We start from the raw sequence: 18306 nt of genomic DNA, 5'->3' as shown, positions 1-18306 counted from the left end.
GAGCCAGTCTGGTATGATGATCAGACGTTTTGATATTTGCATTATCGCCGTGACCGGCATGACAGCCCCGATCTCGAAATTTCCTGAACGTTCCTCAGAGGCTGTGACATTTTCAGGAAGTCTAGTTACCTTTTGGTATTCTTGACTTTCAAAGAAAGGCCAGTCTTGAGCATTGCAAATGAAATCTTTAATCTATAGGGCAACATTTGAGTGGAACATAAGTAATAGAACATCCTGTGCATTTGTCTTGTCAGTTGATTCATCAAGTTACAGGATCACTGTGCTCCATAAACTTGGCATATAATCTCATGTTGGTTCTTGCTGCCTCTGTGAATTAGATCCCATAATCATCTAGGGCTGAGTGACATGTACAGTAATGCTGAGAAATGAAATGTTATGGGAATATTTCTGTCACAAATGACATATCAGTAATTTTGCCCTCCCACTGCTCTCTCCTCGCAAGGTGTTTCTGGAATTTGAGTTGATCATGCAATAAATAAGGCTTAAATTGTTATAAATCATGTAATGCACTAACATTTTTGGCGGCCCCAAGATTGATCACTTCTGGGAATGGGGAGGCTGCGCTGAATCAGTCTTACATGAACTAGAACTGAAGGGAGAGTGATCATCGCAAATATCCTGCGAGATACACACAAAGCAATTGACATTTATCATTAGTGACCGGCCCTGACAAGAACAATAAATGGTCTTCACGTTGATATATTCTACATAGACTGCTTTTGATAAATGAGTCAATATGGGACAAAAAGGGGTAAGTGTAGAACTTCTTGGTGCATTTTTATACGTATTGACAGCTATATTTGTAGGTTAGCAGAAATTCAGAGGTGGCTAATTTCTCAGTTAGGGTGAGGAAAGCAAAACCTAGACCTGCAGAGCTGCTCAGCATTTTTTTTTTTTTTTTTTGGTGCCCTCAGGGTCTGATTAGAATGCTGAGCCATACAAAGTCTGCAGACAGGGGAGCAAGGTGACTAAGACCGCTGGCAGTGTTACTCCCTCATTCCTCATGTTTCTAGAGGAAATGGGAAGGGTTTTAACGGTGTTGTAAGCAATTTTGGTTGTTTGGCTAACTCCCGCCTAATTTAGACCACCCCTATCCTCACAACCACATGCCCTTTCTCCAAAACCACGACCAACAAACATCGTCAGATTTTTTTTTTCTTTTTCTTTTTTTTTTTTGATTGACACAAACTATTCATCTTTGTTGCAAGTGAACCTGTATTTATTGTAGTCTTGGTTATAGTTTTATCTGTGTTTTTTTAAAGATGGTATGTCCATGTATAATAATAATATAAGAAATCGATAATAATAAGAAAGGTTTCTTGGGGACCAAATCAACATATTAGAATTATTTCTGAAAGATCATGTGACACTGAAATTTTTAAAACCTATTCAAATAGAAAACAGTTATTTAAAATAATATATTCCAATATTACTTTTTACTGTATTTTTGACCATATAAATTCAACCTTGGTGAGCATAAGAGACTTCTTTGAAAAACAATAAAAATTCATAATTATATATATATATATATATATATATACACACTACTGTTTGGGATTGGCAAGATTTTAATGTTTTTGAAAGAAGTCTCTTATGCTCATCAAGGCTGCATTTATTTGCAAAAAAAAAAAAAAAAAGTAATATTGTGAAATATTATTACAATTTAAAATAACTGTTTTCAATTTGAATATGTTTTAAAATATCATTTATTTCTGTGTTGGCAAGCTGAATTTTCAGCATCATTACTCCAGTCTTCAGTGTCACATGATCCTTTAGAAATCATTCTAATATGCTGATTTGGTGCTCAAGGAATTTTTCTGATTATTATCAATGTTGAAAACAGTTGTGGATTGAATAGAATGTTCAAAAGAACAGCAATTTGTATTGTATTTACTGTTACTTTTGATCAATTTAATCGTTGCTGAATAAAAGTATTAATATTTAAAAGAAATCTCACTGACCCCAAATCTTTGGGAAAAAAATTGTATAATGTTACAAAAGCTTTCTATTTCAGATGAATGCTGTTTTTAATCAAAGAATCCCAGAAAAGGTCTGTCAGACAACTTGATGCACTTTACTTAAAGACTTCAGTTGAAGTGACACCATGAGATGAATATTCTTGCTCAAGTGCCATTCAAAGTGTCTGAATGGAAAAGTTTGTTCACAGGCATTTTTTCTTCTTTTGAGGCTCAGTTACTTCTTGAATTTCATCCAGCATGATTTCACGAGTCACTAGACATTCCAGTGACCACTGACTTCACCAGGCGGCGTTTCTTTAGACATGCCTTGCAGTATTATGTAAGTAATAAAGCCTTCAGCCGACCTCTCCTTCGCCTCTGTGTTAGAGCACACTGAGCCGGTCTCTTTGAGCGAGGGCTGTAATTGCATCCGCTCAAAGAGTGAAGAAATCAATTAGACATCACAGGCGGTGCTAAGGGGGCAGCGCTGACATGCACCGTCTGTGTCAACACCGTCGCATTCCCCCTCCACGCCTCGCACCGCCATGTGCCACACATCAGTTACTGTCAGTGTTAAACGGCAGCGTCCGTGGGGCTGCGAGCCAGTGATTGGTGGGAGGGAGCCACAACAAAGAGACCAAAACACAATCCTAATCCACACAGAGAATTTGGAGTTATGACAACGTGTCCTCCCTCGAGGGTGAGGGTATAATGAGAGCAGAAGGCCAGTAGGGGGCAGGGTAGAGAGAAGGAATGTGATGTTGAAGAGGAGAGAATACAGCAAAAAGAATCAAGGCTGCAGCACTGGGCTACTCCCCCAGTTTCACTCACAGCTGCAGGTCCACATTAGCTTTAGCTGCATTGCAGCCTTTTTCAGGTACACATGAATTACCTCATTGTGCTCCTAGTGCAAAAACTGCAGGGAGTTTTTAAGTGCTACCAAGCATATAAAAGCCGTCTTTACAGTCAATATAAAGAACAATATTATGGGAATAGTGAACAGTGTTTTACAGTGGTTACAAGGCAGCACAATATTGATATTCCTAATATATTCCTGTTAGGGATGTGTTTGTTCTCAAATAGTTTTATATCTGTTTTCCATCCATCCATCCATCCATCCATCCATCCATCCATCCATCCATCCATCCATCCATCCATCCATCCATCCATCCATCCATCCATCCATCCATCCATCCATCCATCCATCCATCCATCCATCCATCCATCCATCCATCCATCCATCCATCCATCCATCCATCCATCCATCCATCCATCCATCCATCCATCCATCACAATTATAAGGCTTTTTTGTATTGCATTGGGATTTCTCTATTTTCACTTGAATTATACTTGTATTCAATTTATAATTGTAACTCTCCACCCTGTTGCCTCTATTCAGCACCTCAATTCAAATTCAGGAATGGAATTGGAATTTGAAATACATTGTCAGCAGTCAGTTCTGAATAGCACTCAACCTGATGTATTATATCCGTTTGTCATCCATCCATCCATGCATCCATCCAAAACTTACTCACCCGACCAAAAACAAGACGTCCACTGACTGTCATGGAAATGAAATGTAATGCAGCATTTCATTTACACAGAACCAAAGCCTCATGCCTCAGCTTACCTAAAACTATAACAGAATTCTTTGCTACCCTGCAAACACTGGCATTTCCTCCAGGAAATGCAAATCTAGTTTAACTGTATCAACTCAATTTTCCTCCCTTATGAACTCTGTAATGCAGTGCTCGCAATAGTCACATGTCACGCACCCTAGCCCCTTCAACTCATTGATCTTTTTGAATGCGTCGTTTGCTGTGAGCACAAGTGAGCAGTAATGGGGCTATTTATTCACATGACTAAATCAGAAAAGCAATACTTTACAGAGGTAATGATTAGATCGTCATTGCAATGGGGGACATGAGCGTTCTCATTTCTCTAAATCATTACCCACAAACCCCCTTGAACGCGCACACTCCATTCATGCCCTGTTCGCTGCCGCCACTTGCAAAACAATCTCATCGCTTCATAATCAAAATCACATTATTCAAATTTTTGAATGTCGCAGTGGCCACAGGCCAAACAAAAAATCAAACAGATTTTGAACCATAAATGAGTTTTATTCATGCTCGCACTGCCCGCAAGCAGCAGTATTAAAAGTTTTGAAAGCCCATCCTTTTCAATCCTTTTACTCTTTGTTTAAAAAACTTTTCATGTGTTAAGAACAAACCAAATAAGAGCTTCAAGACCTGCTAGTCTAACTGTGTCTGTCAGAAAAGGGCAATTACTCGCAGCAGTGGCAGTAATAGCCATCTACTCTTCCTTAGACCTGACAGTGAGAGAATAATGCCATCGAGTCCGTGGTTTTTAAATCTCCCTAGCCATCATCTCGTCATTATACTGTACCGGTCACCTGCATCTCATCTCTGGCTAGAGCCTGGCCATCGTCTGATTATATTTAAGTGGTGTGCCATGAATTTAAGCTTGTGTACTCTGTCTTAAAATTCCTGCCTACATTTCAAACGTTTCAGCATTTTGACATGGATTCGCTCTTGATTTAACGGTTTGGCCCCTTCAAAATCAAGCTCGCCAACAGGTTCAAGGGAGAAAAAAAAAAATGTCTTTCTTGTCGCTCCTTTTTCAAATCTCCCAGCCAAGTCTAATCATAATCCCCATCAGAGCCCTCAACGTCTCTGCACCGCGACTTGGAGCGTGTTATCAGGGGATGGAGCAGTCACGCTGCTGTCTGAGGGTATTAGGCCGCTATCTAGAACGCTGGTGGAAGTAGGAAGTAGCACTGGAGTTGAACGTTGGAGCGGATGGTTCTATTGGTTGAGCTTTGGGAGGTATGGATTGTTATCTTGCTGTCAGACTCCCAGCTCTTATCTAAGTCAACATTGCCTGGCTTCATTTACGCTGGGTTTATCTGTGTTTGAGCTGAAGTTGCCTTGCTAGGACCTGGGGGCTACATTTGATGCGTCAATGGGTTTGTGATGTTGTTTGCTTGTGATATGGATCAGCTCCCTGCTGAAAAGATCAGCAGAACTGATCACCAGCATATGTTGTGTTTTGGTTGCTGGTATGTTGTGCCCCTACCGTATTATCGCCTAGCCAGCCTTTTTAATCCTCGCATATTATGCGTCTACCTCGCTGCTCATTCTGGCCAAGAATCACTCACGTTGAGCTAAACGATCAACCGCAGTTCAGTCCTGTTTAGTTATTGGTTATCTGAGATAATTTTGATTACAAGAATGCATTGTCATGGAAAGGGGTATTTAAATACCTGCACGGCACAAGAGAATACACCAATAAATATAGCAGAAATGTGTGTAGACTTGTGAATATAAGCCTAAATTCAATCTGTTCATCATATAAAAAATTTGGACTAAACCACTCAATTCATATGGATTAGTTTTACAATCTCTTTATAAACTTTTTGAAGCGTCAAAAGTTTAGTTGCAAAGGCAGTCTATGAAGGGACAGAAAACTCTCAGATTTCATCAAAAAATATCTTAATTTGTGTTCCAAAGATGAACAAAAGTGTTACAGGTTTGGAACGACATGAGGGTGAGTAAATTATGACAGAAATTTAATTTTTAGGTGAACTATCCCTTTAATAATTTTGTGAAAATAATGGTACATTGTTTTCCAGGTCTCTCTGATTAATAGAAAGTTCAAAAGAACAGCATTAATTTGAAATAGAAATGCTTTGTAACATTATAAATGTCTTTTCTCTTACTTTTGATCAATCTAATGAATCCTTGCTAAATAATGCACATATATACACCTATATGCATTTTATACTATATATATGTAATATATATATATATATATATATATATATATATATATATATATACACACACACACACACGATAGTGAAGGACTTTTTGTACTTGTACATTCAGACCACTAATCTAGTGTTTCCCAGTTTGTGTGTATTGCCGTTTAAGATTATTTTTGCCAGGTCTCTTAACTATCTTAACTAGCAAGACATTGCTATACCATGCCAGTTTCATGAACTGGTTATGCTGGTGAACGACTACACTATAGGTTAAACCAAAAAATCAATATAGCCTACAATCAATTGTAGTGCAAGGATCATTTTTAAATGTTCTCCAATTCAATTTATTATACAAGTTAATATGTTTTCTCTTTTTGTTGCCTGGGAGATGAACTTGTTTATTTCCATGGTGATGTGGAGTGTTAACAGTTATACCAGCAGCAGAGCAGCAGCGTTTTAATGAGAAACAGCATGTTTCTTTCCCTGTGAGGCTTTGCACGTGGTGTGCTGGGAGGTGTACGCTTGACTGGGTTCTGGGCCTAATTATTTGCACCTTAACTCTCTAACATTGTTCTTTTATAATTTACACATCTTTGTAGCTTTCACAGGAGCTCTTCGGAGACCAAATCTTGCCCTGTTGCTGCCTGTTAATAGTGATGAATGTAGTAACTAGTTTGACTGATAAGTGGCAAGAGAGGGGGCTGCAACAGGGCTGTGCCAGGCCCTCGGGCTCTGCCATTGTTCTATATTTGTTATTTTAGGAGTCAGCGCATTCATTCAGTCCAATAAGAGATGAAGAATGAGGGACCAGCTTCCGTCTGCCGCCCCCAGCGCTGCTCTGCGTCAATGCCCCTCTGTCCCTCACAGACACCAAACCAAAGGCTAACCGCAGCGTTCTGCCAGTCACACACAAACACACACACACAAATGTGCTCCTGTTCGCACACACAGAAATATATACTCGCAGCTACCCAGTTATGACATTTACACACTCTCACACAATGCACTTACCTTTTCTTAATTTGGGGGTTTCTGTTCATTTTACTAAATGAGCTGAGCAGAGAACACGGTGTTTCTTCTGCATGAGTAGGGAATGTGTCTCTCTATAATTACAGTTTAAGTTACTGCCATTCTTATATGAGTGATTGACTGCACAGCTTGCAATTTCAGAAACTTTCTAGAGACTTTATTAACTAATTGCCAGAAACTTTTGAAAGCACAAGCAGACTAATTGTGAAATATCTGTAGATGAGACTTACCTATACAGTAGATAAGTAATTCTTATAGATAAGACTTCATAGATATATAAAGAGCTGACTTCTCTCACATAAACATTTATGTCTCACATACATCTCACATAGACAAAATTTGCAGTTGTGAAATATCAGTTTGGATATATAAAGCCACAATTGTCTTTTTAATAAATTGGATTGGTTTAAATTGGATTCCATATACAGTAGATGCACTACAGTTCAAAAGTTTGGGGTCAGTAAGATCAGCAAGGATGGATTAAATTGACCAAAAGTGAGAGTAAAGACTTAAAAAGGATTTCTATTTAAAATAAATGCTGTTCTTTTGAGTTTTCTGTTAATCAAAGAATAATAATAATAATAATTAAAAAAACGTATCGCGGATTTCACAAAATAATTACTATACAGTGGCAAGAAAAAGTATGTGAACCACCGCAGAATCTGTGAAAATGTGAATGATTTTAATAAAATAAGAGGGATCATAGAAAATGTATATTATTTTTTATTTAGTACTGTCCTGAGTAAGATATTTTACATAAAAGATGTTTACATTTAGTTCACAAGACAAAAAAATAGTTGAATTTATTAAAATAACCCCATTCATAAGTATGTGAACCATTGATTCTCAATACTGTGTGTGGTTACCTGGATGATCCATGACTGTTTTTTTGTTTTGTGATGGTTGTTCTTGTTTGTCCTGAGCAGTTAAACTGAGCTCTTTTCTTCAGAAAAATCCTCCAGGTCCTGCAGATTCTTCAGTTTTCAAGCATTTTTGCATATTTGAACCCTTTCCAGCAGTGACTGTATGATTTTGAGATCTGTCTTTTCACACTGAGGACAGCTGAGGGACTCAAACTTAACTATTAAAAAAGGTTCAAACATTCAGTGATGCTCTAGAAGGAAACACGATGCATTAAGAGTTAGGGGGTGAAAACTTTTGAACAGGATGATGTCGTCACAATTTTTCTTATTTTGATTAAATATCATTTTTTTTCAATTAGTACTGCCCTTCGGAAGCAACAGAAGATACTTGTATGTTTCCTGGGAAAAAAAAATTAAGTACAATTTACCTTGATATTTGAATTCGAAAGTTTTCACCCCCCGGCTCTTAATGCATCGTGTTTCCTGAAGCCGTGTTTGAACCTTTTTTAATAGTTGTGTTTGAGTCCCTCAACCGTCCTCATTTTGAAAAGTCGGATCTCAAAATAATTCAGTCACTGCTGGAAAGGGTTCAAATATGCAAAAAATGCTTGAAAACTGAAATTTCTACAAGACCTGGAGGATTTTTCTGAAGAACAGAGCTCAGTTTAACTGCTCAGGACAAACAAGGGACTCAAGAACAACCATCACAAAACAAAAAAACAGTCGTAGATCATCCCGGTAACCACACACAGTATTGAGAATCAATGTTTCACATACTTTTGAATGGGGCCATTTTAATAAATTCAGCTATTTTTTTTGTCTTGTGAACTAAATGCAAACATCTTTTATGTAAAATATCTTACTCAGGACAGTACTAAATAAAAAATAACATGCATTTTGTATGATCTCTCTTATTTTATTAAAATTATTCACATTTTCACAGATTCTGCAAGTGGTTCTTTTTCTTGCCACTGTAACTGTTTTCAACATTGATAGAAATATATATATATATATATATATATATATATATATATATATATATATATATATATATATATTTTTTCATTTTAGAAGCCATTTCACTTGGATATACATCACAATAGGAAATAAAAGACTATTGCAACTTCCGTTTCATGCTGACTTAAAAAAAAATGTTTTACTGACCCCAAACTTTTAAATGGTAGTGTATAATATCATGACCGTTGACATGAAATACTTTTGGGAAGTCTGTGCCGATAGCCTCGTGGGCAGCGCGTCGACATATAGTGCCGTTGCGCTTCGGGCAACCCAATTTCGAGTACCGGCTTCTGGACCTTTCCCAATCCCATCCCCTCTCTCTCTCTCTCCAACCTAGCTTCCTGTCCACTCTATACAATCCTATCATAATAAAGGCAAAAATCGCCAAAAATAAATCTTAAAAAAAAGAAAAAGAAAAAAGAAATACTTTTGGGCTGTGCTCGATCAAACTGTTTTAAACTGCATTTTGCTAAATATTTTATGATTATTTGTTCTTTCGAAAAATATCACACTGCGGAACCATTTAAAATTAACTGGAGAAGACAGATGCGGCTTAAAAATGGTGAAAATAAAAAGGAAAGTCATGATGCTGGTGGAAAAAAAGCTTCCATGTCAACTACCCTTCAGTATATCTTATCAGTTCTTAAATGGTCATTGATATAGTTCATTCATATCATTTCCTATATCTCCCAAAACCAACAAATCCTCATCATCTGGACATCCACCCTGTAGGAAAGAGTGAAAAAAGTACATGAGCTCAGCCTGTTCTGCATCAACAAGCTCAAGTCCTACACAGGAAATGATATTGCTCTTTCCTGTGGTTTTGGACACCCTGCTAGTGCATGGATTCAGTGTTGTAAGAGTCTGTGGGAAGAGCCCTTGACCTCACACATGCCCATGATCTCTCTGTACTCAGCCCTCTCACGCCCCCTCACATATACACATTGACACATGTGAGGAAACTGAGTTGGCAGCCGAAGGATTTTCACACAGCTCCCTGATAAGGGCCTTATAAAAAGTTGGCTGTGCTCAACAAACTCTCTTGTTCTCTTGGAGAGCAAAACAGCAAATATTCCAGTTTACCTGGCATGAGTCGATATTCAATTAACCAGACCAGCCTCTCACCGTGGCCGTTTATCAATACCTTGTTTTAAGTGCACTTGCTTAATCACATGCTATTTACAGCTGCAACCAAATGAACAAGCGAATAACAACTATTTGGAAAGTTTTTCAGTTGAGAAGCAGACGCCCTATGAGAGGAAATGCGGCTGGGTCCTGTCAGTGGATGTGCCAGCAATGAATAATCACCTGATGCCAGGCTATTATAGTTTTTTAATTAGTCAGGGTTAGTTTGTCATTTCAATTTAGCTTTCACTCTGTGACAGTTTAGGTTTTTGTGTTTTTTAGTTGAGCTTTTTTAAAAACCTTTTTAGTGTTTTTAGGGCTGCCAATGTTAACATTTTTTTTTAGATGATAATTATATATTATTTAAATAACACATTTGAGTTAATGTGAATTTATTTAGTAAATGCCTCATTTGACGTTTAAAATGGTTTAATTCTGTTCTGTGTTCAGATGAGCATGAACGCCCTATACACAAAACAATCCTGTAGCCAAACTCACATTTAGCAATAAATGATGGGGAAAGAACTTAATTCATTTATTACTGTTTACTTCTCAAATCCAGATGGGACTCTATAAAAAGGAACGGCATTTGTTGTCTTTGAATTGTGAATTTAATTAGCACTGAGTTTGTACACATTTGCCTAATGACATTTCTAGTATTAAGTATTAAGGGATAAAAGGAGTATAGGGAAAACAAGTGATAATGTGGAAAGTATGTGACCTACTTCTACATCTTTAAAAAGCACATATAGCCCTAGTTCTGTGAACTTATCCAATTTCCAGTTTTGTAGATTATAGCGCTCACAATTAGCGTTCATCCTGACAGCCTGGGTCCAGTTGAACTGCACTAATGACCATGTGGACCTTCCCGTGAACGATCTCTCCTTTATGATACTAATGGGTGTCAATTCCTCCAGGTGTCCGATCTCATAGAAATGTGCTGTAATGTCAGTTTAAGCTGTAGCTCCTGCTGAGACTTTTACACTGGTCTCTTTCATTCTGTCATTTCATGTTCAGAGCTGTCTATAGTTTTATGGCTAACTAGTGACATTTATGTGTTTAATGAATGAAGGCAGATGTTTTAATGAGAATTTTAAATTTTACAAACATTTTACTTATATTTTAGTTTTAGTTTTCATCTATATTTTTGTTTTTGAGCCAGGATACAACCATTCAAGTGTTTGAGTCAGTAAGACTTATTTTAATATTTGTGACATCTTATGCTCGCCAAGTATCTTGTGCGCACAAAGGCTGCATTTATTTAATCAAAAATATAGTACAAACTAGTAAAAGTAAACAATGTAATTTATTCCTGTGATGACAAATATGTTGATTTGGTGCTCAAGATTATTATCAATGTTGAAAACAGTTGTGCTGCTTAATATTTTGTTGGAAACCATGATTTTTTTTTCATGATTCTTGGATGAAAAGAAAGTTCAAAAGAATTAAATCAGAAATCTTTTGTATTGTTATTGTCATAGATTATGGCCCAACTCTCACTATTAACTAACTTTTAACTATGACTTGCCTCAATAAACTCCTAATTACTGCTTATTAATAGTTAGTAAGGTAGTTGTTAAGTTTAGGAATTCAGTAGGATTAAGGGATGCAGAATATGGTCATGCAGAATAAGGCATTAAGGCCATCCTTAAAAATATTCTTGTTTGCCGTAACCCGACCGACCCTGTCAATTTAGGACCGACTCAAATTTTTATTTTTTTTTGCTTTAAGTCCGACCGACTTGCCGGTTGTAAATTTGCGTTAAGACCAACCAATTTTTTTTTTTTTTTACTCTTTAAACAACTAATACAAAAGCAATAAAATAATATGAATTATATTTTAGTAAGTATTGTCAAAGACTATAGAATAACACAAGACGTGTCACTCGTATTGTTTTGAATGGGAGAAAGTGTAACGCGCAATATGGCGGAATAAGTCCCGCCTTCTAAATGAGCCAATCGCCGACTGGTAAAGTCATCGCGTCACTTCAGCGGCCGTTAGAATCACCGGTTTCTATAGAAACAGTCAGATGCGCGCCTCCGAAGAGACGATCATTTAGGTCTGCGCATGTGCATTAGCTTGATTCAGCCTTAAAAATAGTTTTTTTGTCATGATTTGAGCGTTTAGAAACTAAATTTATGAGCCGGTTGTTGTTAGATTTCATTGGTGATTTCAAATATGAAATTTAATCTTAAGGTTGGCGAACAGTTTTGGAGAATTTGATGTTTCCCCATTCAAAGAGATAGGATCTGCATGATGCCCAGGATGCCCGAGAGGCGTTTCAAAGATGGCCACCGAGTGAAATGACTTGTCTTAAAGGGACTTTGGTATTGTAAATATATAAATAGCCTAGGCCTACATACAAACGAAGGCTACGTTCTTTCTTTTAAATAAAAATCCGTGACGTCATCTATGTTTACACTATTGGTTAACGGATGTCACACTATGGCCGGTGCGTTCGCTTCGTCTCAACCCATTGAGAGACGAGACGTGCTGACAGATAAAATAATTACATGATTGTGATAGCCTACATATATTTGTCTGATTTCTCAAAGCCATTGTATTTACCATGTTTACTATGGTAATAGCGCGCATAGTCTTGTTTAAATTTGTTTAAATTCATACCTACGTAATCACCATCACCAAAATTGTATTTTTTTTTTTACATTGAAACTTGAAAAAAAAAAAATATAGACCTTCCTATTGACCCTTTTTTTTTTTTTTTTTTTTTACTGTTACTGCAAACCAAAATATTTTTAAGGATGGCCTAACGGGTTAGTTCTTCCAAAAATGAAAATAATGTAATTTATTACTCACCCTCATGTCGTGAAATCGGTCGTCACTAGATATTGTTAAAAAAATGTCATTATTTAGTTTTTTTGGTGCACAAAAAGTATTCTCGTCACTTCATTATATTAAGGTAGAACCACTGAACTCACATGAACTGTTTTAAATATGTTTTTAATACCTTTCTGGATCTTGAGAGGTTCAGTGACATTGCTGGCAATAGAGGCCTCACTGAGCCATCGGATTTCATCAAAAATATCTCAATTTGTGTTCCAAAGATGAATGAAGGTCTTGCGGGGACACCCTCATAATCAATGACATAATTTCCTCATTATAAAATGACATAATTTTCATTTTTGGGTGAACTAACCCTTTAATATGTGCTTTATAAGTACTAATAAACAGCCAATATCCTAGTAATATGCAAGCTAATAAGCAACTACTGAAGTGTTTTAGTGAGAACTGGACCCTAAACTAAAGTGTTACCATATTAATTTATTTTAAAAAAATCTTACTGACCCCAAACTTTTGAACACTATATTATATAATTTTTTTTCTTTTTCTTTGTCACACCTTAGTGTAGTTGCTAGTGAAGTGCTTGTGACTCTGTTCTTGCCAATCAGAATTCTTTTATGATGTCATGCTACTTGTTATTATTAGCCAGTGTAATTTCCACTTATGTTAATGACATCATAAAAAGCCTGACGCTAAAGTGTGTAGCCTATTCATGAATCAAACCTCCCAGTTCTGAGGGTTTTCTTAATGTATTTTAAGGAAGCATGAAAGCACCCTTGGCTTCCCTCTGCTTGGTAAGCAGCTTGAGCATATTCTTGGCAAAAGGCAGGTGAGAACAGCAGAGCCTGGGGAAAGGCCTTGTTGTAAAAGCCATGGAACAACTGTTAGCTGTCCAGTTCCTGCCCTTTGTCCTTTTCCCACTGACATTCAGCATTGTTCGGTCCGGGTCCTTTGTGAGGCCTGGTGTGTTGCAGTCAATGCGGGTGACTTTTAATACGACTGAGATCTTTTCTCTGTCTTCTGCAGAATGGAAAAGCCACAGAATATGAAACGCACTGGACTAGATTTTCCTATACGTGTTCCTTTTTCTTTCTTTCTCCACCACTCCTTCTCGTTCTCTTTCTAACTCTCTTGCTCTTTTATTTTGTGTGACTATAGTGGTTTCGGGGCTGGGATTTGAAAACAAAGCTCTGCCTCAGTGCCTTTTTCAGCTGCAGCCTGAATCTCAGCATGAATGGTGTTAGCAAAGCAGATGTGGCGTTCTTTCCAGTTCATTTCTGATGGAAATCAATCAGTCTGAAACCTACTAAAAAACTTTGTGACTTCTGTTGTTTTATAGCATTACATTTGAGCCATCTTTCAATTACGAGTAAGACGGATGCAAATGAAAACCCACAGACAGTAAAAGCTTAGTTTGTTGTCATATTTTAATGGTTGTTTTTAGTATGGATTCCAATGTTGTGCCTCATTCATTTCTGGCATCGCTTCCTGTGAATACCAATGAGTCTCAGGCAGAGTCTTGAAATGATAGGTGTTCGCTGTGTTTTTGGTGTGATGGTTCTTCAGATTTGCTTCTCTCACTCACACACCCCATCAATTTGCTGTTGGGATTGAGTGATTTTGCTCATTTTCAGCCAATGTTTGCTTCTAGTGGAATATAAGACCAATGGCGTTAAAATCTGGTGTTGATTATAGTCATATGTAGGGGTTAAATTTGGCTGAAACGGTGTTCTACCACCCTCAATTCAAAATAGATGATAGGCTGTAAATCCAGTTCACTTACTATGTGCACGCTTCAGTTAAGTTTCTGTTTGTCTCCGCACGCATATTTCATCTTCATTTAGTGAATATACACTCAAAGTAAAGCTTTAAAGCTTAAAGGATTAGTCCACTTTTAAATAAACTTTTCTAGCGAAAAGATCGGTCATTTTCGAAAAAAATACAACTGTTTATGCTTTATAAACACAAAATATTGCCTTGAAGAATGCGGAAACCGGAGGTACATTCAAGGCGATATTTTGTGTTTATAAAACATATACAGTTGTATTTTTTTCAAAAATGACTGATCGTTTTGCTAGATAAGACCCTTATTCCTCGTCTGGTATTGTTTAAAGCCCTTTGAAGCTGCACTGAAACTGTAATTTTGACCTTCAACCGTTTGGAGGCCATTGAAGTCCACTATAAGGAGAATAATCCTGGAATGTTTTCATCAAAAACCTTCATTTCTTTTTGACTGACGAAAGAAAGACATGAACATCTTGGATGACATGGGGGAGAGTAAATTATCAGGAAAAGTTTATTTAAAAGTGGACTAATCCTTTAATAGGTAGGCATTCACCAAGACTAGCTCTGTTCAGTTTAAAAAGAAAGACCCATGCATGAAATGGCTTGATTGACGAGCACATATCAACAGGTCTGTCCTTTTTTAAAATGGCGATTAGGCTATTTTATTGGACAGAAGTTGTATATTTTCCTATTTTCATTTTATTTATTTATTTATTTTCCTCCCAGGGATGCATGAATTGATAAAATGTGTACCTTGAATGCAATGTAAGTGGTTTTGAATAAAATCATCTGCAAAATGCATAAATTATTTTTAAATTATATTTTTATACACTTTGGATAATATCATCTGCCAAATGCATATATATATATATATATATATATATATATATATATATATATATATATATATATATATATATATTGCATTAATCCAGTTAATGCATTAATTGATATAATGTTGACTCTGCCAAATCTATAAATCTTTTATATATATTAATTATTTATATAATTAAATCATTTTTTTTTTGTTATTTATTGTTATTTTACCCTAGTTAATGCATGAATTGATATGATGTAGACCTTGAAAGCAATGTCAGTAACTTTGGATAATAAGCATCTGCCAAAATACATTTGATGTAATGTAATAATTTATATAATGTCAATACTTTGGACCAGCCTCTTATTTTCTTATTAAACTTATTTTCAGCCTCTTTATTAAGAACAAGCAGAAAATACAGGAAATATGTACACAGAATGTAAAAAAAAAAAAAAATCAGAACAAAATGGCTTCTTTCAGCAAAAATCAGTATTTAGTGTGTCCTCCTGGACTTCTTCCAGTTTCTCAAAGAAGAAACTCTGAGAAACTTCTCATCATATTTTGAAAGTTGGCCTTCCAGTCCTTTTCCATTTCATTAGCCACGTTTCCACTGTTGGGCCAAAGGCGAGCGTGCTAGTGCGTGCCAGGGCCATTGGCATTTCCACTTCCACTTCCGGGGCTTGATCGTACCTCGTCGGGGCTTCCTCGGGGCCAACGGCCATGGTCTTTTGACCCGTCGAATAGCTTGGTCCAAAGCGGGCCAGCTCAGGCTTGAGTGAGTGGTTACAAACAAAGACGGAGTTTATCTGAGTCTGGAGAAGGCAGCGCATATAGGTTACCAGCTAACATCAGCATTAAAGACTTTTAAAATCATTTTAGCTCAAAACTCACTTTCAGATAGCAGCGACTGTTTGAAATAACTTCTGTTTGTGATGCGATGTGGATTCTGATCACCGTATTAGGCAGAAATATTTATATGCGATGCAAAAGACTATGCACACTATTACCATAGTAAACATGGTAAATATGACCACTTGAAGAAATCAGACAAATCATATAGGCTATCACAATCTTGTATTTATTTTATCTGTCAGTACGTCTCGCCTCTCGAATTTGTCTGATAATCATATTTAGCTCTGCATATGTCATAAAATAAAGCAACTTCGGTTTTTCGGGAGTTTCCTCTGTTTCTCTGACTGAAAATATAACTGTTGGGACTGTCACTGGAGAGAGTGCTAAAGCTCTTCAGGTCATATTTTTGGTGGAAAATTTGTAGACATTATCATTCTTTCTATATGTAATGTAAACATACTGTCCTGTGACCACAAATAAACAGAAACAGACTCAGCTGAATAAGTATGTGTGTCCTCTTTCTTTTGTGAAATAACGGTAAATACCACTTTATTTCTGTGACTAATATTTAATCTTGACACAAATTAATTAATTATGATCAATTTATCACATATTATCATAAAACTGTGGTAAAACTTCGATGCTTGGGTTTTAAATCTTTAAGTAAACAACAAAATGCCAACAAATGGCCGCTATTATCGCAAGTTTCCAGTGATTTCTTTCAGATTAGTTTTCTGATTAAAAACCCCCATTTGTCGGTGAAATCATGGTTTTTGTTGTTCCAGAGAGGCGTTACGGGGCGGATTTTAGTGAAGCGCTGTGGAGCTTCTGACCCGACGGTGGAATTGCAGCGTGATTTTGGTGCTACAGGTCCAAGGCTATTAGCCTAGCCTGGCCCATTGAAAGCCCTGGCTTGCACTGGCCTGACAGTGGAAAAGTGGCTATTTAGGTTTAAGTGAGCCAGGTTCCTGCTATTTCTCAAGTGTAATGGAAGGTCACTAAATACTTGCCACTTTAGCCTAAGCCATTTTTTCCCCAAATTTTAATACTGCATAGAAATTTCCTGTATTTTCTGGTTATATTCTAATAAAGAGACTGATAAATAATTATATATGGTCATTATACTATTGCTAAGACAAAATCTAATGGTGGCCTAAGACTTTTGCACAGTGTGCTGCACACATATATATATTTTAAAAAAGTATAAGCAGATTTTATGGCTCCCCCAACACCTGGTCAAAAGGCTAAATATTTAGGATAGATGATGGGTCGGTTAAGGTTACAGATGATTTCAAGGTCCATTCAAATATAACATAGGCCAACGTCTCATTGAACATCATAGGAGCTTCTTTGATTCCTATACTTAAAGTACAGACTTTTCAGTTGTGTAAGACTTCTGGGAAAGGGTAAACCGTTTTGGGTCTGCTTCTGAAGACCAGAAGGCTTTTCAAAATCAGCCCCAAACTTTTGACCCTGCGAGGAGATTGATTGCTTTCAGTGTAATTCTCTTCATTTCCTGTGTGCAGGGGGCCGGACTAATAGCCGTCCCTCGTGTCCAGCAAAGAGGCCTGCCTGGTTCCTCTCCCCCTGAGTTGAGTCGACCCACCCCCATCTGCAGCCTCAAGAGTGGGGGAGCGTTTCCCAGGGACAAAAGAATGAATATGTAATGAAGAGAAAGGGAAAGGGGTGGGAGTGTGTTTGTCTGAGAGAATAGATGTATCCAGCTTGACAAGTGTTTGTCAAGGGATCAAGGAAGTGCAAAAAAGTCTTGTCTCGTTTCCACCTCAGCCGCATAAGAACAGCTACTTACTTGTTACAAACCAATCCAAACAGGGAAGCTCTCCAAGGCGAAGCCTGCAGTTTAGAGAGTTTCAGAAACAACGCACTTTAGCTCCCTCCCTCTCTCCCCCAGAAATCTAGCTCACATGGTACGCTCCGTTTAAAAGAGAGCATGTCATCTCTCAATGCACTGTGTTCTCTCTGGAAGCAGCTGCTGGGAGCGCGGTTTTTCAGCGGGAACTCTCTCAATCCTCTACCTGCTGTTTCGTCTGTCCGTTGCGTTCTTTCACATGCTCTCTCTCTCTCCATCTACCGCACGCTCAGCTCTCTTTCACACACTAACAGAGGACAGGTAGTGATTAGGTCTTTTCTGCTGGGATAAGGAGGAGGGGAGTCTGACTTGGGATTTTTTTTTCCCTCTTCTCCAGCGCGTGTTTTGTATGTGTGGTCTAAACTGTGGCAGCCGTGGAG

At 37.4% G+C, this 18306-nt stretch overlaps 1 protein-coding gene across 3 annotated transcripts in view; it reads left to right on the top strand.

Moving 5' to 3' along the window:
* Positions 1-18306, top strand: part of LOC125256809 (kazrin-like) — a 182637-nt gene that overhangs the window by 68222 nt on the left and 96109 nt on the right. The window lies entirely within an intron of this gene.

Source organism: Megalobrama amblycephala, linkage group LG21 (genome assembly GCF_018812025.1).
Source record: "Megalobrama amblycephala isolate DHTTF-2021 linkage group LG21, ASM1881202v1, whole genome shotgun sequence".
Classification (NCBI taxonomy): domain Eukaryota; kingdom Metazoa; phylum Chordata; class Actinopteri; order Cypriniformes; family Xenocyprididae; genus Megalobrama; species Megalobrama amblycephala.
Note: the sequence above shows the minus strand (reverse complement) of the source record. Positions and strands in the feature narration are given on the sequence as shown.